The following is a 22,014-nucleotide window of genomic DNA, read 5'->3' as shown; positions in this document are numbered from 1 at the left end:
ATCTCAACGATTTTCAAAACTATTTATTGTGGTGCTTTCAGGAAATCAAAAATGCCTGAGACTTTTGTGTGTAGTGAAAGAAAACACAGAAACAAAAAGCTTAACAGGTCCAGCTGTGCCTTCTTGTTTTTTGTTTTTTGTTTTTCTAAAGCTAATCTGTGTTGAATGTAGACTCCATTGAGATATGACAAACTGATGTTACTTTATCTTTCTTGACAGTGATTTTTTCAGAAATCCCTATCATTTAAAAAAAAAGCTACATTAGAAAACTCTTGTATTTTCTTTCTGTGAAAATCAGTGATGGATAATTTTTTATAAGTATAATGAAAAGTAAACTTTTGACATCTATATTTTAAGGAATTCGAATCTCGTATTTCAACCTAAAAGCTTGTGTTTTATATTCTGATGTTAAATAATTTCTTGAACTCTTTATCATGTGGTAAATTATCTCAGCCCTTTTTTTTTAAAATTAATTTATTTATTTTTGGTTGTGTTGGGTCTTCGTTGCTGCATGCAGGCTTTCTCTAGTTGCGGCGAGCGGGGGCTACTCTTTGTTGCAGTGAGCGGGCTTCTCATTGAGGTGGCTTCTCTCGTTGTGGAGCACGGGCTCTAGGCGCACAGGCTTCAGTAGTTGTGGCTCGTGGGCTCAGTAGTTGTGGCTCATGGGCTCTAGAGCGCAGGCTCAGTAGTTGTGGCGCACGGGCTTAGTTGCTCCGCGGCATGTGGCATCTTCCCGGACCAGGGCTCGAACCCGTGTCCCCTGCACTGGCAGGTGGATTCTCAACCACTGCGCCCCCAGGGAAGCCCCTCAGTCCTTTTTTTAATTGAAGTATAGTTGATTTACAATGTTGTGTTAGTTTCGGGTGGGATTGTCTCAGTTCCTAAAACTATTAGTTATCATTGTAAACAAACTTCTTTGACAGTATCCTCATAAGCAAACCTAAGGCATTCTCAGTGAGGGTCCTTCTGCAGGTTGAATGCGGGGGGAGGTTGGGGGCGCCCCCTCCCCTTGTCCACCTGAACGTGCCTCAGAAATGCCTGCGGATGCGAAGCCGGCTCTGAGCGTGGTTAAAGACGAGAAGACAAAGCCCAACACTGCGGATGGAGCTCCTTGAGGACCCTCTCCAGGGAACGGGGCGTTTGGGATGCCCTGCGTGGGAAGCCCGCTCCGGAGGACAGCGCAAGGACACGCCGCCCTGACCTTGCACTTGGGCATCTGCTGGCGCCCGCGCCCCTGCCCCCCGCGCTCACCGGGGAGCGTCCCTCCCGCCCCTTCGGGCTCAGATGGGACGGGCATCTCTCCCATCTGAGACAGAGGCCGGGTCTGTGCTCCAACACCACGCTCTGGCGGATGGGGGAGGATGTCCGAGGGTGACCTGAGCCAGTTCGGGGTCGGGGTGGGGGCGGGGGGGAGTGGTAGGGAAGGCAAAGCGGTTCCTCTCTGGACCGCAAACATGAGTTTAAGAAGAACAAGCGTCTGTGCCGCAAGGTGAGCACACCAACAGGTAAGCAGCAACTTGCCCACGTGTTGGGAGTTGGAGCACTTTTACTTTTCCTCTTGGTTCGTTTCTCTATGACGTGCTGTCATATCATGGTTCTCATGTGTGAAACCCTCTCTTGTACGTTTTAACTTATTTCGGGTCATGCAAAACCGCAAAAAAAGGAGGACAAAAATCACAGAGCATCCCGTAGCAGGGCGGGCACACTGTGCTTTAAACACCCGTCCTGTCCACGTGGGCTCCATCCTGGTTTTTCCTGCAGGGCTTGTCTGGTGGATGCAGGGACTTTCACTCACCAGGATTTTTAGTTATCTAGGAGCATCTTGGTATTTTTCAGGTTACCGAGAGTCTGTTGTAATGTGACTTTGTGACATGACAGTTAAAGAGACCGAGATAGACCGCTGATGGAGGCTGCCGTTTTCTAGGAATGGATGATAAGCTTTGGCAGATAAAAATGCCATCAGTCAAGTCCTGGAACAAGGCAGGAATCAGAAGAATGCTTTTCAATGTTAAAGTCTAGTGCAAATTTTGCTTCTAACAAAATTGGAGAAGATCAGAAGGAATTTTTAAAGTATACAGTTAAGGAAGAAAAATATTGCTTAAATAGATGAGCAAATGGTTTTAGACATAAATACATGCATGTATGTATCCATGTATTGGGGGGGTTTCCTTTCTTATTAGAATTAAATAACTTTTAGTGTATATTTAGAGTTATTTAGGAGTTGATTACTTAGTTGGTCAATAGTAACAACCTACTTTTTATAACTCTTAAAGAATTACTTTAGCTGTACACCTGAAACTAACACAACGTTGTAAATCAACTATACTCCAATAAAATTAAAAAATTTTAATTACTTTAAAATGTACAAGAATTGATGCTTGCTTTAGAAAAACATGAGTGATATTGCTAGCGTTTCTAAATGGCAGGTTCCAGAATACTAGTGGTCTAACAGGACTGATAGGATCCCGGTCACTAAAAGTGGAAGGCTCCAAAAGGCCCCAGAAAATACAGGAATGAAAGAGTGAGACAAGCAAATATCCAAGTCCAGATAACTTTCAACTCTCTACCCACCAACCCCTGCCCTCCCACACCCGCCTCACCCCACCTCTTCAGTGGTGAGTCAGTCTCCCAGCCCTTGATGGATGGTGCAAGGGTCGGTTTTGATGTCTAAGAGGCTGAAGCAGCTCTGTAAGCAGCTGAAAGTTTGATAGTGAGCGTCCTTGCTCTGAAAATACCCTCAGCCACATCACCACTGCGGGGTTCTCACTGGCTGCCTGTCACAGACAGCTTCCCGATGGCCCCAGCTATCCCTGCGTCATGGTATTCGCGCCCTTGTGGAGTGCCCTACCCTTCAGGGTGGCTGGGCTTCGTGACCCGTTTCTAGCAGATAGAATGTGGCAGAGGGATGGGCTGTCACCTATAAGAGTAGGTGGCACAGTGGCTGTGGTCCCTGTCTTGCCTGCTCCCTCTCTCTTGTGGTCCATCTGGAAAGAGCCAGCTGCCACGTGAAGAGGCAACAAACACGGCCCAGGAGCCCTTGAGGAACCAAATCCTGCCCTCAACCGTACTCTTAATGCCAAGTCTTCACCTGAGACCTCAGCCTCAGCTGACACCTTCATGGCAACCTCCTGGGAGACCTTGAACCTGAGGCACCCAGCCAGGCAGCTCCCAGGTTCCTGACCACAGAAACCGCAAGATGCTAAATAGTTGTTGCTTTAAGCCATTAAGTTTTGGGGTCGCTCGTTACACAGCATCAGAGCTAATAGCCTGTGTGTCCCTATCCAGCTTCCACCTTCTCTAGCCCACGTCTCTCCCCCCACCTCCCGCCCTGTCCCTTTTTGGGCTCCCCTCACACATTTCTTTACTTCTTCCGTGGGACAGTTTAAACCATCTCTGCTTCACAGACCCCTTCAGGCCTCACCCTCAGGGCTTCCCCTTCCTCGCCTGAAATGGCCCCAAAATTATAAAGTACGAGAAACTCTAGTGCAGGCTGCTATAAGCACAGTTTTCAGCTTATGTATTTTTTTTTAATTTTTAAATTATTTACTTATTTATTAATTTTTTTGGCCATGCCACACGGCATGCAGGATCTTAGTTCTGTGACCAGGGATCGAACCCACACCCCCTGCGGTGGAAGCACGGAGTCTTAACCACTGGACCACCAGGGAAGTCCCCAGCTTATGCATTTTAAAAAAATTTTATTTTACTTTATTTTTAAATTGAAGTATAATTGATTTCAGCTTATATTAAGAAACTGTGAATCATGCAAAATAAATAATGTATCTGTGATTTCATCAACTTAAGAATACTCTCGCTTTGGTACATTTTATAAAGTTGAGATTAAAACACCTGATGATTAAATAATCAATTCCCTGATTACTTAAAGTTTTTATAGTAATAAAACAAATTATTTTAAAATATTTTAGTTATTTTTGGCCTGCCATTTGATTTGGGTTATTGCTACTGTTACTATGGGGCGTCTGCACCCAAAATCCTCAGGCTTGTCAGCCTTCTGGGCTCAGCGGTTACTGCAGTACCCCCAATAAAATGTCTTTAAATACATAAAATAAAAGGCCTTTATTTAAATAAATTAAATTAATGTTATTTATCATAAGTTATAAGTTTGTATTAAAATAAAATTAATTTATTAAAATTATAAAATTATAAAGTACAAATTAAATAAATTAAATTGATACAATAAAAAATTTAAATAAAATAAAATGCCTTTATTTAAATAAAATGCCCCAATAAAACCCCTTTCCCTCAGGTTGTGGACATCCTTCTCTCAAGATTTCAGAGGACACCCTGAAGGTTCACTTTCCCATTTGTCTCGTCTCTCTGGAATTACCCCTCCTCTGCAGCCGGAGGTGCATTTCCTGCTGAGTTTTGCTCTACAAAGGGCCCTGTCCTGCTTTCTTCAACTTCCCCCAAAGGCCACCAACACAGGCTGCCAAATGGAACTATGGCAAAGCACAAGATAATAAACAACTTAAAATTAAAAGAGTCATTTGCTGAAATCAGACTTCGCCAGTTTCTCGGACAACCAAGCTTATGGAAGCATCACTACTGCCCTTCTGGGCCCGTGCGCCCCGCCCTCACTGGCCTCCCAGACTAAAAAGCCTTCTCTTCCAGCTTGCTATGCTTTCCTCTAGCCCAAGAGCCCCCAGACCCATTCCTCACCACAACTTTAATTTTCCTTGACACAGGGCATTTTAGCTTGGTTTTGTTTCAGCTTCTCCCATCTAGGTTGTGTGGGAGTGGGTTTGGGGGTGGGTTCAGCTTCTACCACAAGGAGTTCCCAGACCCACCACGTGTCCTTCCCTAGATGTTGTCATCCTTCTCCGCTCAAACTGTTCCTAGACATTTTAAACAACATTTTAAAATGTTACATTAGAGTTTAATAAAAAGATTAAGCTAAAAATCCTTATAAAATATATAAGAAGAAAAGTTATTTTCCCATTGACATCTAAATGGGATTTGCTAAAAAATGAAATTTTTCAGAGAAGTAGGGTTTTTTCTTAAGTCTATACCAAACACTCATACTATAAACCAGTGTATAATCCATTTCAAGTGAGAGATAACAGCTATTTTTCTTATTAAAAAACGTTTTCATTGAAGTATAGTTGATTTATACAATGTTTCAAGTGTACAGCAAAGTGATTGAGTTATACATATATATGTTCTTTTTTATATTCTTTTCCATTATGGTTTATTACAGGATATTAAATATCGTTCTCTGTGCTATACTGTAGGTCCTTGTTGTTTATCTGTTTTGTATATAGTAGCATGTATCTGTTAATCCCAATCTCCTAATTTATCACTTCCCCCATGGTTCCCCTTTGGTAACCATGAGTTTGTTTTCTTTGTCTGTGAGTCTGTTTCTGTTTTGTAAATAAGTTCAATTGAATCTTTTTTTTTTTTTTTTAGATTCCACATATAAGTGATATCATAGGATATTTGTCTTTGTCTGGCTTACTTCACTCAGTATGATAATATCTAGGTCCATCCAGGTTGCTGCAAATGGCATTATTTCATTCTTTTTTATGGCAAATGTCATGGCAAATGATTGGCAAATACCAGGGAGAGGCACGCCTGCTTACACTAAGATGATCTGATAACAGCCAAGGTAAAACGTGAAGCCTGTAGGAGCACAGAGAAGGAAGTGTGGGCATTTGAAGACCTCTGGAGATATGTGCTGGTGGAAGGGGAAGAAGAGAAATTTGGAAGGGGATTGATTTTCTTAAAGGTAAAGATGGGAAGGGTATTTGCCAGGAACATTTAGGAGGTAATGCTACTATTACAGGCTGAGAAGCTGCAATAGCACCCAGATGGGAGAATTTCACTTATATTCAAAGTTCAAAGTAACCATATTCATAATTTTGATATGTTTATTTATTTTTTATTTGAAATCCTTATATTGTGCTTTTTAAAAAAATTTATTTTATTGAAGTATAGGTGATTTACAATGTTGTGTTAATTTCTGCTGTACAGCAAAGTGATTCAGTGGTACCTATATATACATTCTTTTTCATATTCTTTTCCATTATGGTTTATCACGGGAGACAAATATGTCTATTGAAGATCAAAATTAGATTTCATTTCTACAACTCAGAAATAATTAACCAGATTTGGAACTCCACATTCTCTGTTATGCACAATGAGACCAGACTTTGACCCTAAACTCTCTGGAACACACCGACCTCAACAATAAACCAGGGATACTAATTTTGTGTCATAGCACTGTTGTGCAGACAGTGAAAAAACTTTGGAGAAAGTGTTTTGCACAGTATCTGGCACGTAGTAAGTGTCCAGTGATATTTGTTCATTGCTCAGTGAAAAAGTCTTCACCAGAAAGTTCAACTAGTGGCAGAATGAAGACCACGTAAACCATTAGAGCAGAACGCCAAGGGCTTTTGACATCCACAGTACCACGCATGAGAAAAAGGGACAACAGATTCTTGTACAAGAGAGAGCAGGGAGAAGAGCACCCTGACCTGAGGCCCCGGAGGGTGGATTTGTCCTGGCTCTCCTTCCGGCTCCCCTGGGCCTTGGGTTATCTCCTCAGCTGACCTCTCCCATGATCAGATTGCTCGAGCGGAAGCCGAGGGGCTCTGTCTCAGGAGTAGCTAAGGTCCCTTATCACAATAACAATTCACACATTTGTAAGATATCACCCTATGGTTGCTAAAGCACTTGCTTTAATTATTTATTGTTTCTCCATGTAGAGTATAGCAATTAGGGGATGGCAATTCTAATGTTTTGTGGTTTCAATTTTCTAAACGGTGTTTTTATAGAAAAAGCATGTATACTATAATCCCTAATTATATTAACTACAACCGTGGGAGGTCAGGTTGATTAGACGGGCAGGGAATAGCATCGCTGGTGCCAACTTACCCGAATTCTAGCTACATGAATAAGACGAAGAATACAGACACTTACGTGAGCTGGCCTTGAAAACCCAAATATAAAAAGAAAGGTTATGATGGTCACACTTTATTGTTTTATTTACTTATTTTCATTATTTATTTATTTATTTATTGAAGTATAGTTTTTTTTTTAACATCTTTATTGGAGTATAATTGCTTTACAATGGTGTGTTACTTTCTGCTGTATAACAAAGTGAATCAGCTATACATACATCTACATCTATACATACATCTATACATACATACATCTACAATGTTGTGTTAGTTTCAAGTGTACAGCAAAGTGATTGAGTTATGCATTTATATATATAATATTCTTTTTCAGATTCTTTTCCATTATAGGTTATTACATGATATTGAGTAGAGTTCCCTGTGCTATACAATAGGTCCTTATTGTTTACCTATTTTATATATAGTAGTTTGTATCTGTTAATTCCAAACTCCTAATTTATCCCTCCTCCCTTCCCCCCACCCCTACTATCCCCTTTTGTTTGTTTTCTATGTCTGTGAGTCTTTTTCTGTTTTGTAAATAAGTTCATTTGTATCATCTTTTAAGATTCTGCATATAAGTGATATCATATGATATTTGTCTTTCTGTCTGACTTATTTCACTTAATGTGATAATCTTGAGGTCCATGATGGTCACACTTTAAATGTATATTAGTCACATGTATTTTCTAAGGGAAGAAAGGGGAGAGGCCAAGGTAAGGGGGAGGTGATGAGACATATTATAGCGAATATTTACTGCATACATACTACATAGTGTGTCAGGTATTGTGACAAGCATTTTATATACATTATCCCCTTTGCCCTATAGGGAGGGAGGCACAATTATTCTCATTTTAAAATCAACTTGCCAGTGTTAACACAGAAGACTGTTGGGATTTGAAGCCAGGTCTGTATCTCTATTCCGTGAGTTTTCCAGATCGTTGCCTAAAAACAGGAATGTAGGGAAAGGACCTAAAATTATTTGGCGCTTAAAAGTATAAAGAAAGATTTACCAGTGTAGGGGTGGCAAAGCTCCCCAGTTTGCAAAGTGTGCTTAGTAATAGGGTATTTGAGCATTAATTTTAGCAAGTACTGACCTATATTCACCTGGAGATAGGTTCCATTGCTGGGAGTTTCTAGTTTGTATCACTTTCCATCATTAACTGTATAGCTGGATGCGTTCCCAAACACTGGAACAGGCGTTTTTGCAGGGCCTCAGCACCGGGCACTGGCCTCCACAGCTGTACCGTGAAGCAGTTTTCAACTCTCAAGTAACTGTTACATTAGCAAAGCAAGACAATAGCCAACATTTCATTTGTGCCGAGCAGTAAACCCTGAGCTTCGTCAGAGGAGTTTGCGGCTGATTCGTAAACAATAGGGATTTTCTCTAATAGAAGAGCATCTGGTGGCCACAGGAGATGGTCTTTAATCCCCTCTAATGAGTTCAGAAGCTGTTGCAACTTTTTTTTTTTTAACATCTTTATTGGAGTATAATTGCTTTACAATGGTGTGTTTGCCGCAACTTTTGATGACAATGTGGACTTCATTTTAACTGCTTGGTTAGCCTGTCGGGTCCACATCGAGTTAACACCATCGCTTTACCTACTGGCTTTGGTTTTTTCTCTTTCTCTTGTTTTCAGTGTTTTATTTTGTGACCCTACTACTCACGGTCACCCAGGCTGGATAACCGGGGTCCTCCTGATTCCTCACCACCTAGATTCAGCACGTTTCCCGAATGCATCTCTTCTCCGCTCCCATCACCTCTGCCTTAGCCTCACAGGTACTTGCCTGGACCACTTATGGCCCTGCCTGCTGGGCCCCCGTCCCCAGGCTCTTCTCCTCAATTCGGTCTCCACCCAGCCAAGCATCTTCCACTTAAACCCAAGACTGACCAGTCTCTGCCTGTTTGAACCTTCAGGGGTCCCCGATGCCTACAGAATAGAGACCCTGCTCCTGGCATATCTGGCAGAGCCCCTCGGGCCTCCTCTCCCCTCTCCCCTCTTAGCCATGACCTTCAGCAATGCTGAACTTGTCTTCCTGCCAGGTACAGTTCCGTGGGCTGCGTCACCCCTCTGGGCCGTTTGCTCAAGCTGTCCTCTTTGTCCAAAATGCCCTTTCCGCCCCTGCCATCCCCCAGCCTCCCATCCCTTGCCTGGCTCCTCGTCATTCTTTGAGACACGTTCAGATGAGAGCCTTGCCCGCTGTCCTAGGAACGGCAGGTGACCCTCCCCTCTGTCCCCATGTCTCCAGGAACAAACTAGGTGTTAAATGTATTCCCGTAACCATCACTGCCCTTCTGACACTTTACTGTGATTCTCTGTTGGTGTGTCTGTTGTCCTTCTTTGGAATGTTTGCTCATTCTTGTAAAAGTAGAAAAAGCTCAGTGCCTGATAGTAAATTACACAAGAGGGATGACCAGAAGGGTCTTAGAAAATCATGCAAATAGCTCCTAAACATATGAAAAGATGTTCAGTCTTGCTGATAGAAGAGGAATGTCAATTACTATTTGACCAACTCTTACCTGTCATACATCCAGAAGTTTGACAACATACTCTGTGGGTGGGGTCATGTGGAAATAGGCATTCTCTGACATTGCTGGTTGGAAAACAAAATGGTACAGCCCTATGGCGGGGGGAACTTGGCAATATCAAGCTAACTTATATATGCCTTACCCTCTGGTCCAGGAATGACACTTCTAGGAATCTATCCCAAAGAGGTACTGCAAAATAAATGAGAACATGTTTGCAGAAACCTATATTTTATAGCACATTTTATAAGAGCAAAAGATTGGAAACAGCCCATATAACCATTAATAGAGGTCTCGTTGAATAAAGGGGAGGTGGAAAAACACGTGTTTAGTTTGCTACTCTTTTTCTGAGAAAGGGGAGGGTGTGATTATAAATATATTTTTCTTTTAGTTTTTACAAGTTTTCCTATAAGGAAAAAGAAGTAACAAGATGTAGATGACAAAGATAAAAGCTAGACTTCTCTAAATATCCCTTATTTTAAGAATTTTACTTTGAAACCATGTAAATATTTTACTTAATTACACAAGAATTTTTTAATCCCTAAAAAATGAAAAAAACTAAACAAATGAACCTAAATATGTACTGAGTCGGTGGAAAGATTTCACAAAGAACTAACTCTGATTATTTCTCCTCTATTTTCCCTTCCCTCCAGCCTTTTGCCATCAGAATCACTGACCCTAAGCCCACAACAGATTGAAAAATTTGTAACAGTCTCTGAGGCAAAGTGGAAGCCTGCGTTCCTCAGGATGGGTTAAGGGGAGGTCCTCGGCCAAAAGCGAGATCTCCTTTATTTCCTGCTTATTTTACTAAAGAATTCCTTTTTGTCACTCAGGTTCCTCCTTCCTTCTCTCTCAGCATCACAAAAACTGCAGTGAGAAACCAAATGGGCGGGCTCCTGACTTCCACTAGGAGGTTTCAAACTTGGCTGACTTGGAAAGTGGTAGTTCTGAGGACACAAATAGGGAATTTTCAGAGAGAAGCCTAAGGCTGGGGCTGGAGAGCCCTCGACCATAGTAACAAGAACTGGTTAACCTCAGAAAGGGCAGGAAAGCTTCTGACACTGCAGAGGTAAAGAAGAGTGCCACGCAGGGCAGATCAAAGAAGACCAGTAGACTTGCCCACGCTGGGGAAATAGAATCAGCTTCTGGTTACAAGGTTGAGGAGTTAAAACACGAAGCCTTCCTGTATAACACGTTTGTGCCTGTACATCAGGTACCCAGTCCAAGCTTGTACTGCTCGCCACACAACAGGCCAAGAAATCGAGACACAAGGTGTTGGGGCAAGGAATAGAGATTTTTGTTCAGGAAGCCGGAGAAGATGGGGGACTAGTGTCCCCAAGAACCACCGGCCCCGAGTTAGCAGTCAGGCTGCTTTTATACTAAAATGGGAGTGGGCGTGGCGGTTGTTGGAAACTTCTTGGTGCCGGGAATCCTTTGTTCACAAGTGTTATTCTCTGTTCTGCAACATTTTATCTCTGTATGAATGGAAAAGTGTTTTACCCTTAAAGGTCAGAGCCTTGAGAATAGGCTCTCCGGTATATTTCAGGCTAGAGGCAACATTGTTTCACAAGGTGCAGAGCCAGCTGGACTCAGCACAGGCAACTAATGCACAAGGCTTAGAGCTACAGGGATAGATGTGATACGGAAGCAGGTTTGTTCTTCCCTGTTGCACATCTGTGCTGTCTGGTCGCCACAAGTCATGCCCTCCAGAAGCTGGTGGGAGACAAGATGGTTATTTGGGATCTATACCTGTGAACAGAAAGAGGCTGAAGCAGGATTGGGCAGGGGAAGACGCTGAACTGTGGTGAGGGCTCAACAAAGCCTCGGCTCACCGGGTGAAAAATGGTCCCATGGCAGGTGGAAACATCTGGACTTTATCCCCTCACCTTACTGAGTCTTCTGACCATGCTGCCCCGAGAGGGCTTGCCTCGGAGACAGACACCACGAGAGGGACACAGCCCGCTGCCGCTAAAGCAGCCCCGGAAGGAGCTGACAGCTGCAGGCTGTCTACTGATGGTATTTCCTACAGCTGGGGTACAAGCCTTTCCTTGAAGGGGGACTTGGGGGTTGTATCCCTTTGCCACCAGGCTAGCAACCCTCTCCACAGTTAATGTAGAGTGTTTTTACTGTCATTTCTCTCAACAAACAAAAGGCATTACATTTTCAGTAAAGAACTCCATATATTTAAGGTTGAATTCAAAATTGCTGTTAGAATTTATATTCCATGGATTATCAGGTGGTCAATGTTATGTTTCTGGGCAGGCTGGAATTAGCTGTTTGTTCATTTATTCATCTCACAAACATTTCTTAAGTATCTATTGCATGACAGTCTCTGGAAACTGAAATATGAATAAAGATGCTTTTCCCCTGAACTGGGAGTTAGATTCTAGTAGGGAGGCGGACAAAATAGACAACTGAAACAGAGTGGTAGGAGTTTAACAGATAGGTATAAACAAGATGCCACAGAAGTTAAAGGGGCAGGAAGGAGCCAGTGGTCAGCTGGGTCTGCAGGCATCCTCCTGGGAGAGGAGGCATGGGCTCTGACTGTCAGAGGACAGAAATATTCACCTAAGAACATTATCGCAAGAGCAAATGAATGGGTAGCGGCTCAGAGGAACGAAAGAACATCTCACGTGATGGGAACCTCAGATAGATTGATACGACCAAGGCACAGATTGTGTTTAAGGAAGTATTGAAATACGGGGCTGGGAAAAATACATAAACGATTATTATCTTATTCATTTAAAATATACTTTCTAATTGTATGTTATCTAGCCAGGGCTTCTCAAATGCCTCTAACCGTGGTTTGTGATCTGTTTGTTTGGTTTGTGCAGGAACAGGCCTCTGCAGAACATTCCTTGGGCTCTGTTGGAAGACAGTGTTGACTGGTGCTGCCAGGTCTTCAGGGACGTAAGGCTGCTCTAGATCTAGTACCTGAACAGGCCTGTTCTGGACTTGATGTTGACAGTTGAGGGAAAGACTGGATGCCGTCCCTGGAGATGCTGCAGCTGTGTCTGGTCTGTTCCTGGAGGCCGGAACACTGAGCTGTTAGAAGGACCACCCTGCCTTCCTGTCATAAAGAGTCCCTAGCAACCACCTAGGTCGGGTCACAGACGGGGAGAGGAGAGACAGCAGAGTCTTTGGCTCTTTCTGGTGCAGATAAACTGGTGTGAGGAAGCTGAGACAGAAATCCAGTAGCAACAGCTACAACCGTGGCATGTGTATCCTTTCGAGAGCCAGTATCGACCACGGTGGGGAAGCGGATGGTTTTTACAGGTAAAGGGCTTTTGAGTATCTTTCACAAGGAGAGCTAAGCTTTCTTTACCCCTCGCCTATATGATGCTCACATGACAATGGACATGAGAACGGAAGAACAACACATGTTTATTTTACACGGTTCTGCTACTCTTACGCACTCAGTCTGGGCGTCGACACCAAGCTGCCATGAACAGCTCTGTGACGTCCCCGTCCTCACGACATCTGAGCTAACTTCCACAAAGGAATACTTTTATATCATAAAGTTTATGTTCTGTGTAATGGGGGCTGCTTCGATGTTGATAAAAAGTATACTTGTGATCAAATTTTCATTTTTACTGATTTAAGTTTCTTGTATTTTTATAAACTTGACATATTTGGTTGATAAAAATTTGAGCAAGACGTGCAGTAAACTTAGTAAAATTGTTGGCTGGCGTTTTGTTCCTTCAGCTTTAAGTGACTTGGGTGGTGTGTGTGTGTGCAATTATGTATGTGCATAACTGAATCACTTTGCTGTATACCTGAAACTAACACGACATTGTAAATCAACTATACTTCAGTTAAAACAATGTAGTTAAATAGAATATGACTAATTGTGATGTCTGTAAGAAATAAACCACATTTTATCTTATTTCCTTTATATTTTAAAATCACAAGCCTATTTTTAAGCACACAGCTTGCTTATGTGTAAATTCCCCCCCCCCCCAGTCATGAGAAGCCTGGCTCCCACTCTTTGCACCCGTTTACTTAATTGTTTAATTTTCAGTATATGTATATACACGTATCAGAATTGTTCACCAGTTCTCCAGGGGAGAAAACCTTATCAACTAGAGTAGGGTGCTTCCTTGACATTCTTTTGCCCTTGGGCTTAGAGGCTCTGCTCATTTCCGAAGTTACTTGGGTCAGGACCTTTCCCCAGCCCCTCCAGTGAGGCTGTTTCATACATCTGTAATGCAGTTAGATTCTCCTGTCACTGTCTGAATTGTCCTGGAATTCCCTAAACTCCTAAATGATTTTTTTAAAATTTATTTTATTGAAGTATAGTTGATCTACAATGTTGCGTTGATTTTTGCTTTACAGCAAAGTGATTCAGTTACACATATGCGTATATATTCTTTTTTATATTCTTTTCCATGATGGTTCATCACAGGATAGTGAATATAGCTCCCTGTGCGGTACGGCAGGTCCTTGTCGTTTACCCATGCTGTATGTAATAGTTTGCACCTGCTAACCCCACACTGCCAGTCCTTCCCTCCCCCATCCCTCCACCCCCTTGGCAGCCACGAGTCTGTTCTCTACGTCTGTGAATCTGTTTCCGTTTCCTAGATAAGTTCCCTAAATGATTTTTTTAAATTGTATACATCAAGCCTTGCTCTTTGTGCTGTGACGTCTCCAGGCTTCGACAACTTGGTAAGGCCGTGTACCCACATGCCAGTATCATACAGAACAGGTTCACCCCTCTAAATGTCCCCGTGCTTCACCTACACACTCCCCACTTCTCTCTCCCTGAGACCCTGGCACCACTGATCTCTTACTGTCTCCATAGTTGTGCCTTTTCCTGAATGTCCTAGAGCTGGAACCACACAGTGTGTTGTCTTTGCAGACTGGCTTCTTTCACTTGTCAGTAGGCACTGAGGGTTCCTCCATGTCGTTTCATGGCTTGGAGTGCTCATTTATTTTATCACTGAATAGCCTTTCCATTGTATGGTTGTACCATAATTGTTTACCTAATCATCTTAGTGTCTTGCAGTTTTTGGCAACTCTGAAAACAAAACTTCTATGAGGCTTTTGCATGGATATGTTTTCAACTCAATTTGGTAAACACTTACTTAGCAATGTCATTGCTGGATCATATGGTAAGACTATGTTTAGCTTTGTAAGAAACTGCCAAATTGTCTTCCAACGCAGCTGTACCATTTTGCGTTCCCACCAGCAAGCAGTGAGCGAGAATCCCTGTTGCTTTGCACCCTTGTCAGCATTTGGTGTTTTTTATTTTTTACCTGTAGCCAGTCTAACTGGATGTAATTACATCTCACTGTTGTTTTAATTCCCTAATGACGAATGATCATATTCTTATGTTCCATCTGTATATCTTCCTTGATGAGATGTCTGTTTGTAGTGTTTGCCTATTTTATAATTTTTTTTCTTATTGTTGCGTTTTAACAGTTCTGTATATATTTTATTTATTTTTTTTCAGTTTTCAAATTACATTTTTAAAATTTATTTTTTTTTTAACATCTTTATTGGAGTATAATTGCTTTACAATGGTGTGTTAGTTTCTGCTTTATAACAAAGTGAATCAGTTATACATATACATATGTTCCCATATCTCTTCCCTCTTGCATCTCCCTCCCTCCCGCCCTCCCCATCCCACCCCTCTAGGTGGTCACAAAGCACCCAGCTGATCTCCCTGTGCTATGCGGCTGCTTCCCACTAGCTATCTATTTTACCTTTGGTAGTGTATATATGTCCATGACACTCTCTCACCCTGTCACATCTCACCCCTTCCCCTCCCCATATCCTCAAGTCCATTCTCTAGTAGGTCTGTGTCTTTATTCCCGTCTTGCCACTAGGTTCTTCATGGCCTTTTTTTCCCCCTTAGATTCGATATATATGTGTTAGCATACTGTATATGTTTTTCTCTTTCTGACTTACTTACTTCACTCTGTATGACAGACTCTAACTCCATCCACCTCATTACAAATACCTCCATTTCATTTCTTTTTATGGCTGAGTAATATTCCATTGTATATATGTGCCACATCTTCTTTATCCATTCATCCGATGATGGACACTTAGGTTGCTTCCATGTCCTCGCTATTTTAAATAGAGCTGCGATGAATATTTTGGTACATGACTCTTTTTGAATTATGGTTTTCTCAGGGTATATGCCCAGTAGTGGGATTGCTGGGTCGTATGGTAGTTCTATTTTTAGTTTTTTAAGGAAACTCCATACTGTTCTCCATAGTGGCTGTATCAATTTACATTCCCACCAACAATGCAAGAGTGTTCCCTTTTCTCCACACCCTCTCCAGCATTTATTGTTTGTAGATTTTTTGATGATGGCCATTCTAACCGGTGTGAGATGATATCTCATTGTAGTTTTGATTTGCATTTCTCTAATGATTAATGATGTTGAGCATTCTTTCATGTGTCTGCTGGCAGATATCTCATTGTAGTTTTGATTTGCATTTCTCTAATGATTAATGATGTTGAGCATTCTTTCATGTGTCTGCTGGCAATCTGTATATCTTCTTTGGAGAAATGTCTATTTAGGTCTTCTGCCCATTTTTGGATTGGGTTGTGTGTTTTTTTGTTATTGAGCTTCATGAGCTGCTTGTAAATTTTGGAGATTAATCCTTTGTCAGTTGCTTCATTTGCAAATATTTTCTCCCATTCTGAGGGTTGTCTTTGGTCTTGTTTATGGTTTCCTTTGCTGTGCAAAAGCTTTTAAGTTTCATTATGTCCCATTTGTTTATATTTGTTTTTATTTCCATTTCTCTAGGAGCTGGGTCAAAAAGGATCTTGCTGTGATTTATGTCATAGAGTGTTCTGCCTATGTTTTCCTCTAAGAGTTTGATAGTGTCTGGCCTTACATTTAGGTGTTTAATCCATTTGGAGTTTATTTTTGTGTATGGTGTTAGGGAGTGTTCTAATTTCATACTTTTACATGTAGCTGTCCAGTTTTCCCAGCACCACTTATTGAAGAGGCTGTCTTTTCTCCACTGTATATGCTTGCCTCCTTTATCAAAGATAAGGTGACCATATGTGCGTGGGTTTATCTCTGGGCTTTCTATCCTGTTCCATTGATCTATGTTTCTGTTTTTGTGCCAGTACCATACTGTCTTGATTACTGTAGCTTTGTAGTATAGTCTGAAGTCAGGGAGCCTGATTCCCCCAGCTCCATTTTTCGTTCTCAAGATTGCTTTGGCTATTCGGGGTCTTTTGTGTTTCCATACAAATTGTGAAATTTTTTGTTCTAGTTCTGTGAAAAATGCCAGTGGTAGTTAGATAGGGATTGCATTGAATCTGTAGATTGCTTTGGGTAGTAGAGTCATTTTCACAATGTTGATTCTTCCAATCCAAGAACATGGTATATCTCTCCATCTGTTTGTATCATCTTTAGTTTCTTTCATCAGTGTCTTATAATTTTCTGCATACAGGTCTTTTGTCTCCTTAGGTAGGTTTATTCCTAGATATTTTATTCTTTTTGTTGCAATGGTAAATGGGAGTGTTTCCTTAATTTCACTTTCAGATTTTTCATCATTAGTGTATAGGAATGCAAGAGATTTCTATGCATTAATTTTGTATCCTGCTACTTTACCAAATTCATTGATTAGCTCTAGTAGTTTTCTGGTAGCATCTTTAGGATTCTCTATGTATAGTATCATGTCATCTGCAAACAGTGACAGCTTTACTTCTTCTTTTCGGATTTGGATTCCTTTTATTTCTTTTTCTTCTCTGATTGCTGTGGCTAACACTTCCAAAACTATGTCGAATAATAGTGGTGAGAGTGGGCAACCTTGTCTTGTTCCTGATCTTAGTGGAAATGGTTTCAGTTTTTCACCATTGAGGACGATGTTGGCTGTGGGTTTGTCATATATGGCCTTTATTATGTTGAGGAAGGTTCCCTCTATGCCTACTTTCTGCAGGGCTTTTATCATAAATGGGTGCTGAATTTTGTCAAAAGCTTTCTCTGCATCTATTGAGATGATCATATGGTTTTTCTCCTTCAATTTGTTAATATGGTGTATCACGTTGATTGATTTGCGTATATTGAAGAATCCTTGCATTCCTGGAATAAACCCCACTTGATCATGGTGTATGATCCTTTTAATGTGCTGTTGGATTCTGTTTGCTAGTATTTGTTGAGGATTTTTGCATCTATGTTCATCAGTGAAATTGGCCTGTAGTTTTCTTTCTTTGTGACATCTTTGTCTGGTTTTGGTATCAGGGTGATGGTGGCCTCGTAGAATGAGCTGGGGAGTGTTCCTCCCTCTGCAATATTTTGGAAGAGTTTGAGAAGGACAGGTGTTAGTTCTTCTCTAAATGTTTGATAGAATTTGCCTGTGAAGCCATCTGGTCCTGGGCTTTTGTTTGTTGGAAGATTTTTAATCACAGTTTCAATTTCAGTGCTTGTGATTTGTCTGTTTATATTTTTTATTTCTTCCTGGTTCAGTCCTGGAAAGATGTACTTTTCTAAGAATTTGTCCATTTCTTCCAGGCTGTCCATTTTATTGGCATATAGTTGCTTGTAATAATTAATCTCTCATGATCCTTTGTATTTCTGCAGTGTCAGTGGTTACTTCTCCTTTTTCATTTCTAATTCTATCGATTTCAGTCTTCTCCCTTTTTTTCGTGATGAGTTTGGCTAGTGGTTTATCGATTGTGTTTACCTTCTCAAAGAACCAGCTTTTAGTTTTATTGAACTTAGCTATCATTATTTCCTTCATTTCTTTTTCTTATTTCTGATCTGATCTTTATGATTTCTTTCCTTCTGCTAACTTTGGGGTTGTTTTGTTCTTCTTTCTCTAATTGCTTTAGGTGCAAGGTTAGGTTGTTTATTTGAGATGTTTCCTGTTTCTTGAGGTAGGCTTGTATTGCTATAAACTTCCCTCTTAGAACTGCTTTTTGCTGCATCCCATAGGTTTTGGGTCATCGTGTCTCCATTGTCATTTGTTTCTAGGTATTTTTTGATTTCCCCTTTGATTTCTTCAGTGATCACTTCGTAATTAAGTAGTGTATTGTTTAGCCTCCATGTGTTTGTATTTTTTACAGATCTTTTCCTGTGATTGATATCTAGTCTCATAGCGTTGTGGTCGGAAAAGATACTTGATATGATTTCAATTTTCTTAAATTTACCAAGGCTTGATTTGTGACCCAAGATTTGATCTATCCTGGAGAATGTTCCATGAGCACTTGAGAAAAATGTGTATTCTGTTGTTTTGGGGTGGAATGTCCTATAAATATCAATTAAGTCCATCTTGTTTAATGTATCAGTTAAAGCTTGTGTTTCCTTATTTATTTTCATTTTGGATGATCTGTCCATTGGTGAAAGTGGGGTGTTAAAGTCTCCTACTATGATTGTGTTGCTGTCGACTTCCCCTTTTATGGCTGTTAGTATTTGCCTTATGTATTGAGGTGCTCCTATGTTGGGTGCATAAATATTTACAATTGTTATACCTTCCTCTTGGATCGATCCCTTGATCATTATATAGTGTCCTTCTTTGTCTCTTGTAATAGTCTTTGTTTTAAAGTCTATTTTGTCTGATATGAGAATTGCTACTCCAGCTTTCTTTTGATTTCCATTTGCATGGAATATCTTTTTCCATCCCCTCACTTTCAGTCTGTATGTGTCCCTAGGTCTGAAGTGGGTCTCTTGTAGACAGTATATATACAGGTCTTGTTTTTGTATCCATTCACACAGTCTGTGTCTTTTGGTGGGAGCATTTAATCCATTTACATTTAAGGTAATTATCGATATGTATGTCCCTATTCCCATTTTCTTAAATGTTTTGGGTTTGTTATTGTAGGTGTTTTCCTTGTCTTGGGTTTCTTGCTTAGAGAAGTTCCTTTAGCATTTGTTGTAAAGCTGGTTTGGTGGTGCTGAACTCTCTCAGCTTTTGCTTATCTGTAAAGGTTTTAATTTCTCCATCAAATCTGAATGAGATCCTTGCTGGGTAGAGTAATCTTGGTTGTAGGTTTTTCTCCTTCATCACTTTAAGTATATCCTGCCACTCCCTTCTGGCTTGCAGAGTTTCTGCTGAAAGATCAGATGTTAACCTTATGGGGATTCCCTTGTGTGTTATTTGTTGTCTTTCCCTTGCTGCTTTTAATATGTTTTCTTTATATTTAATTTTTGACAGTTTGATTAATATGTGTCTTGGCATGTTTCTCCTTGGATTTATCCTGTATGGGACTCTCTGTGCTTCCAGGACTTGATTAACTATTTCCTTTCCCATATTAGGGAAGTTTTCAACTATAATGTCTTCAAATATTTTCTCAGTCCCTTTCTTTTTCTCTTCTTCTGGGACCCCTATAATTCGAATGTTAGTGCGTTTAATGTTGTCCCAGAGGTCTTTGAGACTGTCCTCAGTTCTTTTCATTCTTTTTTCTTTATACTGCTCTGCAGTAGTTATTTCCACTATTTTATCTTCCAGGTCACTTCTCCGTTCTTCTGCCTCAGTTATTCTGCTATTGATCCATTCTAGAGAATTTTTAATTTCATTTATTGTGTTGTTCATCACTGTTTGTTTGCTCTTTAGTTCTCCTAGGTCCTTGTTAAACATTTCTTGTATTTCCTCATTCTATTTCCAAGATTTTGGATCATCTTTACTATCATTATTCTGAATTCTTTTTCAGGTAGACTGCCTATTTCCTCTTCATTTGTTAGGTCTGGTGTGTTTTGACCCTGCTCCTTCATCTGTTGTGTGTTTTTCTGTCGTCTCATTTTGCTTCACTTACTGTGTTTGGGGTCTCCTTTTCACAGGCTGCAGGTTCGTAGTTCCCATTGTTTTTGGTATCTGTCCCCAGTGGCTAAGGTTGATTCAGTGTGTTGTGTAGACTTCCTGGTGGAGGGAACTAGTGCCTGTGTTCTGGTGGATGAGGCTGGATCTTGTCTTTCTGGTGGGCACGTCCACGTCTGGTGGTGTATTTTGGGGTGTTTGTGGCCTTATTATGATTTTAGGCAGCCTCTCTGCTAATGGATGGGGCTGTGTTCCTGTCTTGCTAGTTGTTTGGCATAGGGTGTCCAGCACTGTAGCTTGCTGGTCGTTGAGTGAAGCTGGGTCTTGATGTTGAGATGGAGATCTCTGAGAGATTTTCACCATTTGGTATTACGTGGAGCTGGGAGGTCTCTTGTGGACCAGTGTCCTAAAGTTGGCTCTCCCACCTCAGAGGCACAGCCCTGATGCCTGGCTGGAGCACCAAGAGCCTTTCATCCACACGGCTCAGAATAAAAGGGAGAAAAAATAGAAAGAAAGAAAGAAAGAGGATAAAATAAAATAAAATAACGATAAAATAAAATAAAGCTATTAAAATAAAAAATAAAAAAAGGTATTAAGAAAAAATTTTTTTTTAATTTTTAAAATAAATTTTTTAAAATAAAAAAATAAAAAATTATTAAGAAAAAATTTTTAATTTTTTAAAAGAAAAAATAAGAAAAAATTATTAAGAAAAAATTTATTAGGAAAAAAATTGTTTTAAGTAAAAAAACAAACAAAAAAACCGGATGGACCGAACCCTAGGACAAATGGTAAAAGCAAAGCTATACAGACAAAATCTCACACAGAAGCCTACACATACACACTCACAAAAAGAGGAAAAGGGGAAAAAATAATAGATCCTGCTCCCAAAGTCCACCTCCTCAATTTGGGAGGATTCGTTGTCTATTCAGGTATTACACAGGTGCAGGTACATCAAGTTGTTTGTGGAGATTTAATCCGCTTCTCCTGAGGCTGCTGGGAGAGATTTCCCTTTCTCTTCTCTGTTCGCACAGCTCCCGGGGCTCAGCTTTGGATTTGGACCCGCCTCTGCGTGTAGGTCGCCTGAGGGCGTCTGTTCCCGCCCAGACAGGACGGGGTTAAAGGAGCAGCTGCTTCGGGGGCTCTGGCTCACTCAGGCGGGGGGAGGGAGCGGTAAGGAGGAGGCGGGGCGAGCCTGCGGCGTCAGAGGCGTCGTGACGTTGCAGCAGCCTGAGGCGCGCCGTGCGTTCTCCCGGGGACGTTGTCCCCGGATCACGGGAGCCTGGCCGTGGCGGGCTGCACCGGCTCCCGGGAGGGGCGGTGTGGAGAGTGACCTGTGCTCGCACACAGGCTTCTTGGTGGCGGCAGCAGCAGCCTTAGCGTCTCACGCCCGTCTCTGGGGTCCGTGCTGACAGCCGCGGCTCGCGCCCATCTCTGGAGCTCGTTTAGGCGGCGCTCTGAATCCCCTCTCCTCGCGCACCAGGAAACAAAGAGGTAAGAAAAAGTCTCTTGCCTCTTTGGCAGCTGCAGACTTTTCCCGGACTCCCTCCCGGCTAGCCGTGGCGCACTAGCCCCTTCAGGCTGTGTTCACGCCGCCAACCCCAGTCCTCTCCCTGCGATCCGACCGCAGCCCGAGCCTCAGTTCCCAGCCCCGCCCGCCCCGGCGGGGGAGCAGACAAGCCTCTCGGGCTGGTGAGTGCTGCTCGGCGCCGAGCCTCCGTGCGGGAATCTCTCCGCTTTGCCCTCCACACCCCTGTGGCTGCGCTCTCCTCCGTGTCTCCGAAGCTCCCCCCTCCACCACCCGCAGTCTCCGCCCGCGAAGGGGCTCCTGGTGTGTGGACACATTTCCTCCTTC

The 22,014-nt window shown here is 41.8% G+C and overlaps 1 protein-coding gene across 8 annotated transcripts in view; it reads left to right on the top strand.

The window, feature by feature from the left end:
- SPMIP2 (sperm microtubule inner protein 2) overlaps window positions 1-22,014 on the top strand; it is a 163,630-nt gene that overhangs the window by 52,154 nt on the left and 89,462 nt on the right. The window contains exon 3 of one of the 8 annotated variants that reach the window (XR_014244441.1): window positions 12,276-12,351. The exons of 3 other annotated variants lie outside the window; for them this stretch is intronic. The gene's annotated coding sequence lies outside the window, so the exon portion shown is untranslated. 4 more of the 8 variants (XR_014244442.1, XR_014244443.1, XR_014244444.1 and 1 more) reach the window with 4 other exon arrangements.

Source organism: Balaenoptera borealis (assembly GCF_965194805.1).
Source record: "Balaenoptera borealis genome assembly, chromosome: 4".
Taxonomy (NCBI): Eukaryota; Metazoa; Chordata; class Mammalia; order Artiodactyla; family Balaenopteridae; genus Balaenoptera; species Balaenoptera borealis.
The sequence above is the reverse complement of the archived record's forward strand: the minus strand, read 5'-3'. Positions and strand labels throughout refer to the sequence as shown.